This window comes from Alligator sinensis, unplaced genomic scaffold, assembly GCF_000455745.1.
Source record: "Alligator sinensis unplaced genomic scaffold, ASM45574v1 scaffold632_1, whole genome shotgun sequence".
NCBI lineage: Eukaryota > Metazoa > Chordata > Crocodylia > Alligatoridae > Alligator > Alligator sinensis.
Window position 1 is genome coordinate 1316007 of NW_005842408.1, and position 7306 is coordinate 1323312.

General features: G+C 44.3%; 1 protein-coding gene across 3 annotated transcripts in view; it reads left to right on the forward strand.

The window, feature by feature from the left end:
• The window catches only part of MELTF (melanotransferrin), a 47886-nt gene extending 41333 nt beyond the window's left edge, over positions 1-6553 (forward strand). For 2 of the 3 annotated variants that reach the window (XR_003095582.1, XR_003095584.1), the window contains one exon: positions 5886-6553. The gene's annotated coding sequence lies outside the window, so the exon portion shown is untranslated. The remainder of the gene's footprint in view (positions 1-5885) is intronic. The other variant, XR_003095583.1, reaches the window with a different exon arrangement.
• The last annotated feature ends 753 nt before the right edge of the window (positions 6554-7306 follow it).

Genomic DNA, 7306 nt, shown 5'->3' on the forward strand with positions numbered 1-7306 from the left:
TTGATTAAAGATTATTTTACTTACACCGAAGATGGTCGCGGTGCAGGCAGGAAAACTTGCTTGGGTTGCGGTTACAGATAGAAAAGAAGAGAGGCGGACAAGAGTTCCTTCCACGCGAACCTCTAGCCCAATCCGGTTGAAGGCTCTAAACACGCGAGCCCGTCGCGTCAACCGAAGAAAACAACTCGAAGCAGAGAGCTCTGGACACACTCACACAAAGTTTGCTAGGTTCCGTGGAACTTGCGTGCAGGGAAGGGGTTCGTCGAAGGATTGCGCTCAGCGACGGGGAGAGGCCGGAGGTTGATCAGACCCCTGTAGCCTGCTTAAGGTACACACTGGGTTCGATAGGCTCTGCAGCTCTTAGAGATCTTCACGAGACGTGAAGTTCTCCTCCTCCAGATGGTTGTGGAGTCCTCCCTTGCGGGGTTCTCCTCGGAGTTCTCCAACTTGGGCGGAAACCACTCAAGCCTCTTATACGGCTAGCAAGCCAATTGCTAGCCGCCACGTGGGAATAATTTAGAACTGGCCAATAGTGGGACACAAATTTGCATGCGAATGGTGGGAACTCCTTTGCACCGTGCATTTCTCTTTGCAACTAAGAAATGCACCCTGCAAAGAAAGCTCCGAGTGGCGGGAAATAATTTAGCAGTGCTGAAGCACGCACAAACAAAATCACACCCTTGGGTTGTGACATATTTGTGTAAGTAATATTTAATTGCCAGTTCAGTGCTGCTGCTTAAGGGAACCCTTACTTCAACTGTAATAAAGAATGTTTTAAACACACATAAGGGAGAATTATTCAAACAACTAATGCCTTCATTTAAATCCACACTGTTGTTTATAAGGGACATGAGTATTGGCTCAAAGTGGTTTACTATCTCCTCTTTGTTTATGGGGACTTTTTTTGAGGTCCCAGGGTATTTCTGCAGACTCTCATTCCTTTTTCTAAGACCAGTGTCCTCTGGGGTTCTTCAAGTCATGCATTGTAGTTGTTTTTTTAATTGTATGAAGGAACAGCACAGTTACTAATACTATTGTTAGTATTTGGTTTGTAAAATAAATTGTCTGTGTAAACATACTGCTCCAGGAAAGCAGAGGTATCTTTATACTCATGGGGCAAGTCCTACATACCTTGATGAGCAGTGAAGTAGCTGACATATTTAAATAAGCATAACTGGAAGTGTCCACATGTTCATTAATGTGCTGTAATTATGGTGCATTATCATAGTACTTAGGGTTGGAAGGGACCTAAACAGATGATCAGGTCCGACCCCCTGCCCCAGGCAGGAACGGGTGCCGGGATCATATCACCCCAGCCAAATATCTGTCCGGCCTCCTCTTGAAGACCCTTAAGGTAGGAGAGAGTGCCACCTCCTTTGGGAGCCCATTTCAGAGCCTGGCAGCCCTAACTGTAAAGTAGTCTCCTGATGTCCAGCCTGAACCTTCTCTCTAAAGAAGTTTAGTACCTGTAATTGTAGGTACTAACTTAATGCACTGTAGTAGGCACTACTGCACAGTACATTCCCCAGAGTAGTCCCCAGCTTAGGGACTACTTAGAAAAGCTGGACATGTACAAGTGGATGGGGCCAGATGGGATGCATCTGAGAGTGCTGAGGGAGTTGGCTGATGTGACTGCAGAGCCATTGGCCATCGTCTTCGAAAACTCATGGTGATCAGGAGAGGTCCCAGATGATTGGAAAAGGGCAAACATAGCGCCCATCTTTAAGAAAGGGAAAAAAGGAGGATCCAGGGAACTACAGACCAGTCAGACAACCCTCAGTCCCTGGAAAAATCATGGAGCAGATCCTCAAGGAATCCATTTCTAAACACCTGGAGAAGAAGCGATCGGGAACAGTCCGCATGGATTCACCAGGGGCAAGTCATGCCTGACCAACCTGACTGCCTTCTATGATGAGGTGACTGGCTCTGTGGATGAGGGGAGACCGACCGGTGGATGTGATGGACTTTGACTTCAGCAAGGCTTTTGATACGGTCTCCCACAGCATTCTCGTAAGTGAGCTAAGGAAGTATGGGCTGGATGAATGGTCCATACAGTGGATAGAAAACTGGCTGGAGCATTGGGCTCAGAGAGTAGTAATCAATGGCTCAATGTCTAGTTGGCAGCCAGTATCAGGTGGAGTGCCCCAGGGGTCGGTCCTTGTGCTGGTTTTGTTCAATATCTTCATCAATGACCTGGAAGATGGCATAAAGTTCACCCTCAGCAAGTCTGCAGATGACACCAAGCTGGGGGAGTAGTAGATACGCTGCAGGGTAGGGCTAGGATTCAGAGTGACCTGGACAAATTGGAGGACTGGGCCAAAAGGAATCCCATAAGGTTCAACAAGGACAAGTGCAAAGTCCTGCATGTAGGAAGAAACAATCCCAAGCATTGGGACAGGCTGGGGCTGACTGTCTGGGCAGCATCTCTGCAGAAAAGGACCTGGGGGTGACAGTGGACAATAAGCTGAATGTGTTTCAGCAGTGTGCCTTTGTTGCCAAAAAGGCGAATGGTAGGTGTGTTGCCAGTAGGTCAAGGGAAGTGATTCTTTCCCTCTATTCAGCACCGGGGAGGCCACATCTGGAGTCCTGTGTCCAGTTTTGGGCCCCCCACTACTGAAAGGATGCGAGCAAATTGGAGATAGTCCAGGGGAGGGCAACAAAAATGGTTGTGGGGCTGGGGCACATGACTTATGAGGTAAGACTGAGGGAACTGGTCTTACTTAGTCTAGATAAGAGAAGACTGAGGAAGAATCGATGCAGCCTTCAGCTCCCTGGAGGGGGGGATGCAAAGTTGCTGGAGCTGGACTGTTCTCAGTGAGGGCAGATGAGAGGACAAGGAGCAACAGTTTCAAGTTGCAGCAAGCAAGAGGCTTAGGTTGGATATTAGGAAGAATTTTCTCACTAGGAGGATGGTGAAGCACTGGAACAGGTTACCCGGAGAGGTGGTGGAAGCTCCAACCTTGGAGGTTTTCAAAACCCAGCTAGACAAAGCTTTGGCTGGGGTGATGTAGCCTGGGGCTGGTTCTGCTTTGAGCAGGCGGTTGGACTAGATGTGATCTCCTGAGGTCCCTTCAACCCTAATTTCCTAGGATTCTGTGCTTTTTTTGTGATGCTGATGCACAGTAAACTAATTCTACTGCACATTAGCACATTAGCATGGTTTTTGCCTGTCGTGCTAACGTGCAGTAGAATTAGTCTACTGTGCCTTTAACAGCTCTTGTAGGCGCACCCACTAGGCATCTGAATTAACAGCTCATTGAGACGGGAGAGCCAATCCCCTTTCTTGGAGTAATTTTTTTGACTGCAGATTCAGGGAGATCTCATGGCACTAGGGTTGCCAACCCTCCCAGATTGGCCGGGAGTCTACCGGAATAGGCATCGATATCCCGGTGACTATTGATAGCAATCCGGGAGACTGATATTGTGAACGGGTTGAACAGTGCGATTAATAACATTGTCATGCTGGGGGAAAAAAATCTCCCAGAATAGCTTCAGTCAGAATTGGCAACCTTACATGGCACTGGTTTATACTGGTAATATTTATAAAGTGACCATCTTCAGTAAAAGGCTAGAGATTTTTTTGTTTTAAACTAAGAGGTTAAATTATAGCCCACCTATCCCCCCAGCTCAAGGCCTGGTACCAACACTTGTGCCAGTATCATGTGCTTAACACTTTGTACCATGTTAAGTGCAGATTAAGGATATTCATGAATAATCACTTTTCAGCAGAAGCATTTATTTTGAAAAGCTGGTTGAGTGGGCACAAAAGCAAATGATTACGGTGAGAGCTTCTAGGACATATGTTGCCCTCTTGCATGTCAGAAATGGTATTTTTCAAAGATTTTTCAAAGCAATAACTTGAATGCAGCTCAATTCACAGGCTTTTCCTTCCTCCCAGTTTACAAACCCAGAACTGTTAATTCTCAGAAGTGCTGCAGGGAGTTGTACATGTTCTGTTGTTCATTCTCTTGGTTTGTAAGCTATTTTATTCTTACTGTAAGCTGTCTTGAGCCTTTGCTGGGAAGAGTGGCATATAAATGTAATAAATCAATACATGTGTACATTCATTTAACAGAGTAGGAGCTGGGGTGGTTTGGGCCCTAAGGTGCACAGGTGACAGCCCCGAGGTCAAGTTTGGGGCCACGGCAGAGGTGCTTGCTGTGCAGCCCTGTCAGATTCCAGCGAATCTGTGATTTCTGTTGAATACCCTGTCACAACAAGGACAGGAGGAAGAAGATTTAACAGAGTTGTACTATCCCCCCCAGGTCTACGCTATTGGAATTGTCACACAAATGTATACTAAAATGTTATGAATAGTATTAAATGCATTTAGTTTCTAAGATGCCAGCATTAAATGTATTCAGAGTACACTTTTTCCACCACTGCAAGGTAGTGTGTCTGTATATGCTGTCAGGGTTCATAGATGCAGAGAGTTTAAGGTCAAAGGGGCCCATTAGAGCATCTAAACTAACCTCCAACATAACACAAGGCAAAATAATTTAATCCCATTAACACTGAATTAAGCTCCATGGCAATATTTGAATAAAAGGGCAGTCAGTTTTGACTTGAGACATCAAGAGACGTAGTGCTCACCACTCCCTTGGATAGCTTGTTCTGGTGGTTAATCACAGTGGGCACGTCTACATGTGACGCTACGTTGCCGTAGCACCATTCTACAGCAATGCAGTGTCAGCAGTGTACCGCTCCCTCAGTGCAGCGCAGCCCTACAACGGGATAGTGGCTAAAACACCTGTGCCGTGGGGACGGTGCGGTACGGGCTTTACTGCGCCCGCTTTACTATGTGACAGCGCAGTGACAACAGTGCCATAGGGGCACGTGTAGACGTGCCCACTCTCGTTAACATTATTATCCCGTATTCCTAACTTGAATTTAACTGGTTTTAATTTCCAGGCGCTGGGTCTTCATCTGTCTTTTTGACTGAACTGCGGTTTAGTCCCTGGTCTTTATCAGGGTCTTCTTTTTTGATAAACTAAACAGAACTGAACATTTTCACTCACCATACAACATCTTTTCCCCAGGCTTCAAATAGCTTTTATGGCTCCTCTTTGTCCTCTCTTTAAAAGTGCAGACATATGAGGCCTGAGCACAATACTTCAGTATCAGTCTTTTGAAACATAACTTAACCTCTCTGTTTGAACTCACTGCTCCCATATGTCTGTATCTTTGATTGTAGTAGACTTTTTGCCACAGTTTCACAGTGGAAGCTCATGTTCAGTAGTTTGAACCTTTGACCTGAAAATCCTTTTAAGTCATTTCTTTCCAGGATACATTTTCCCATTTTATAAGGATGATCTACTGGCTTGACTGAAAGTACTGGGATTTGGGTGCATAAAGACCTTTGAAAAGTTATTGCTGTGTGTGACCTTGCATCTAGCTGGCTCATTGTATTTTGTTGGATTAGCATAGTTTACTATTGTAATCCAGATTGTTCAGTATGGTTGCTCTGTACTCGTCCTTTACCACTCTGTTAGCTTTTGTTAGCTGTCGATGTTTGTCAGCAGTTCTTTTTATGCCATATAATTTCAATTATGAGTTGATCTTACTGATGACTGTGAACTGTGAAACTCAAGCTGAGCTGGGCCTACTCACAAAAGTCAAAATACAAAATATTGATGACAACTGCATAGTACAAGAAGATGCAAGTTTGTGGCTGGACCTTCTGCAAATAAATAAGGCATCACTTCCAGCTTATCTTACTCAGACTCCTGTGTGTCTCATATGTAACTGTGTGAACTGTCTATCCTTGATTAATTAGTACAGTAAATATTTATTTTCAATAGCTCATGTTTTATGTGCAGGAAGAGACATTCTCCATACGGGCTTTGAAGAGTGACTCCTCCTGATTTACTTTTATTTTCCCTCAGTAGTTCCCTTCATCTTCCAAGGACAACTCCTAGGAAACACTTTGTGTTACTCCCAGTCATTAAACAATTTCCTGATATGTTCCATCCTCCTGTCACTGAATAAGGTAATTCAGTCAAAATTGGGCCTTTCCGATAACAAATAATGAACAGTTGAAAACAGAACCTTACTGTTTGTTATTGCTTGGGTGTTTCTTTTACTCAACTACAAAAATGCTTTGAAAACGCTGAGCTAAAGGGTATAAAAGAAGGATGAAACAGCTAACAGTGCGTGCTTCAAGACTGAAAAATTCTGACAAGAACTGCTTCTGCGCCCAACCACTCTTCTGGTGAATGGATCCACGCCTTGAGAAGCTGACAAGGCTGAGACCGCCTCTTTGCCCGTATTGGTGAGGTGCTATCACTTTTAAAGCTAAATATACTGGACATTGCTTTGCTTTAGACTCATTTAACAGTGTAGTAAATACAGCCTTTCTGTCGTTCATTGAACAAGCTGTCATGTCAATCCTTTACGCACTAGTCCTGAATCCCATTTCATGACTTAACACCCACATTTTCAACTTCAATATTAGGAAAATCATCTTGTTCTCTAAATAAATTAGTAACTACACATAAAGACCTTGAACTCAAATAACTATGGAAAGGACCCAAAGGGTTAAATGCACTAAAAATTCTCCAGCGCTACACTGAAAAATAATGAGACTTCATATGAACTTTCAATATTTTTAAGCAGTAAAAATAAGTCAAGATTGTAGGGGGTTCCTTTACAATCCTTTTGGAGAGAAGAAAGGCTTATAATCAAAGCAATGCAGTGTTTAATTTTTAGGTAACGGATAAAAATATGTAATCGTAACTACTTTTATAATGATATGTCTGAAGTATAACATTCCTTACTGTAACATATATATTCCTTACTTAAAAACACTACGCACACATGGTTTAAGCTTCCCAAATATCAGACATGGTTGGATTGATGGTGACATTTATTATAAAGGTAAGCAATGATGGTGGAGTGTTTAGTTCAGGCCCATCACTGAGATGAGTGTGTCCCACCAGAGGGTTTTCTTTTGCCGGTCAGCAGCAAATCCTTGTCACCCCTGAAAAGGAGTGACATCAGTTTTTCACTCAGTGAAGCACAGGGACACAGGACTGGAAATGGTCTGTGCCACTGGGTGTGTCTGCACATTGCGGCATGGCAACATTGGTACTGTGCTGTTTTACTACTGCCAAAATGGCACAGTAACCGCCCATGCTGAGCTATACCAGCGCACGGGAAGATTTCCCCTCTACGTTGCCATAGCGGCACACTATAAGGGGGGAGCGCGCTGCTATGGTGACGTAGCCGGTGATCACGTGTAGACCCATGTGATCGCTACGTCGCCATAGCACGTCATACAGTGATGTAGTGTGTCAGCCACTCTGTC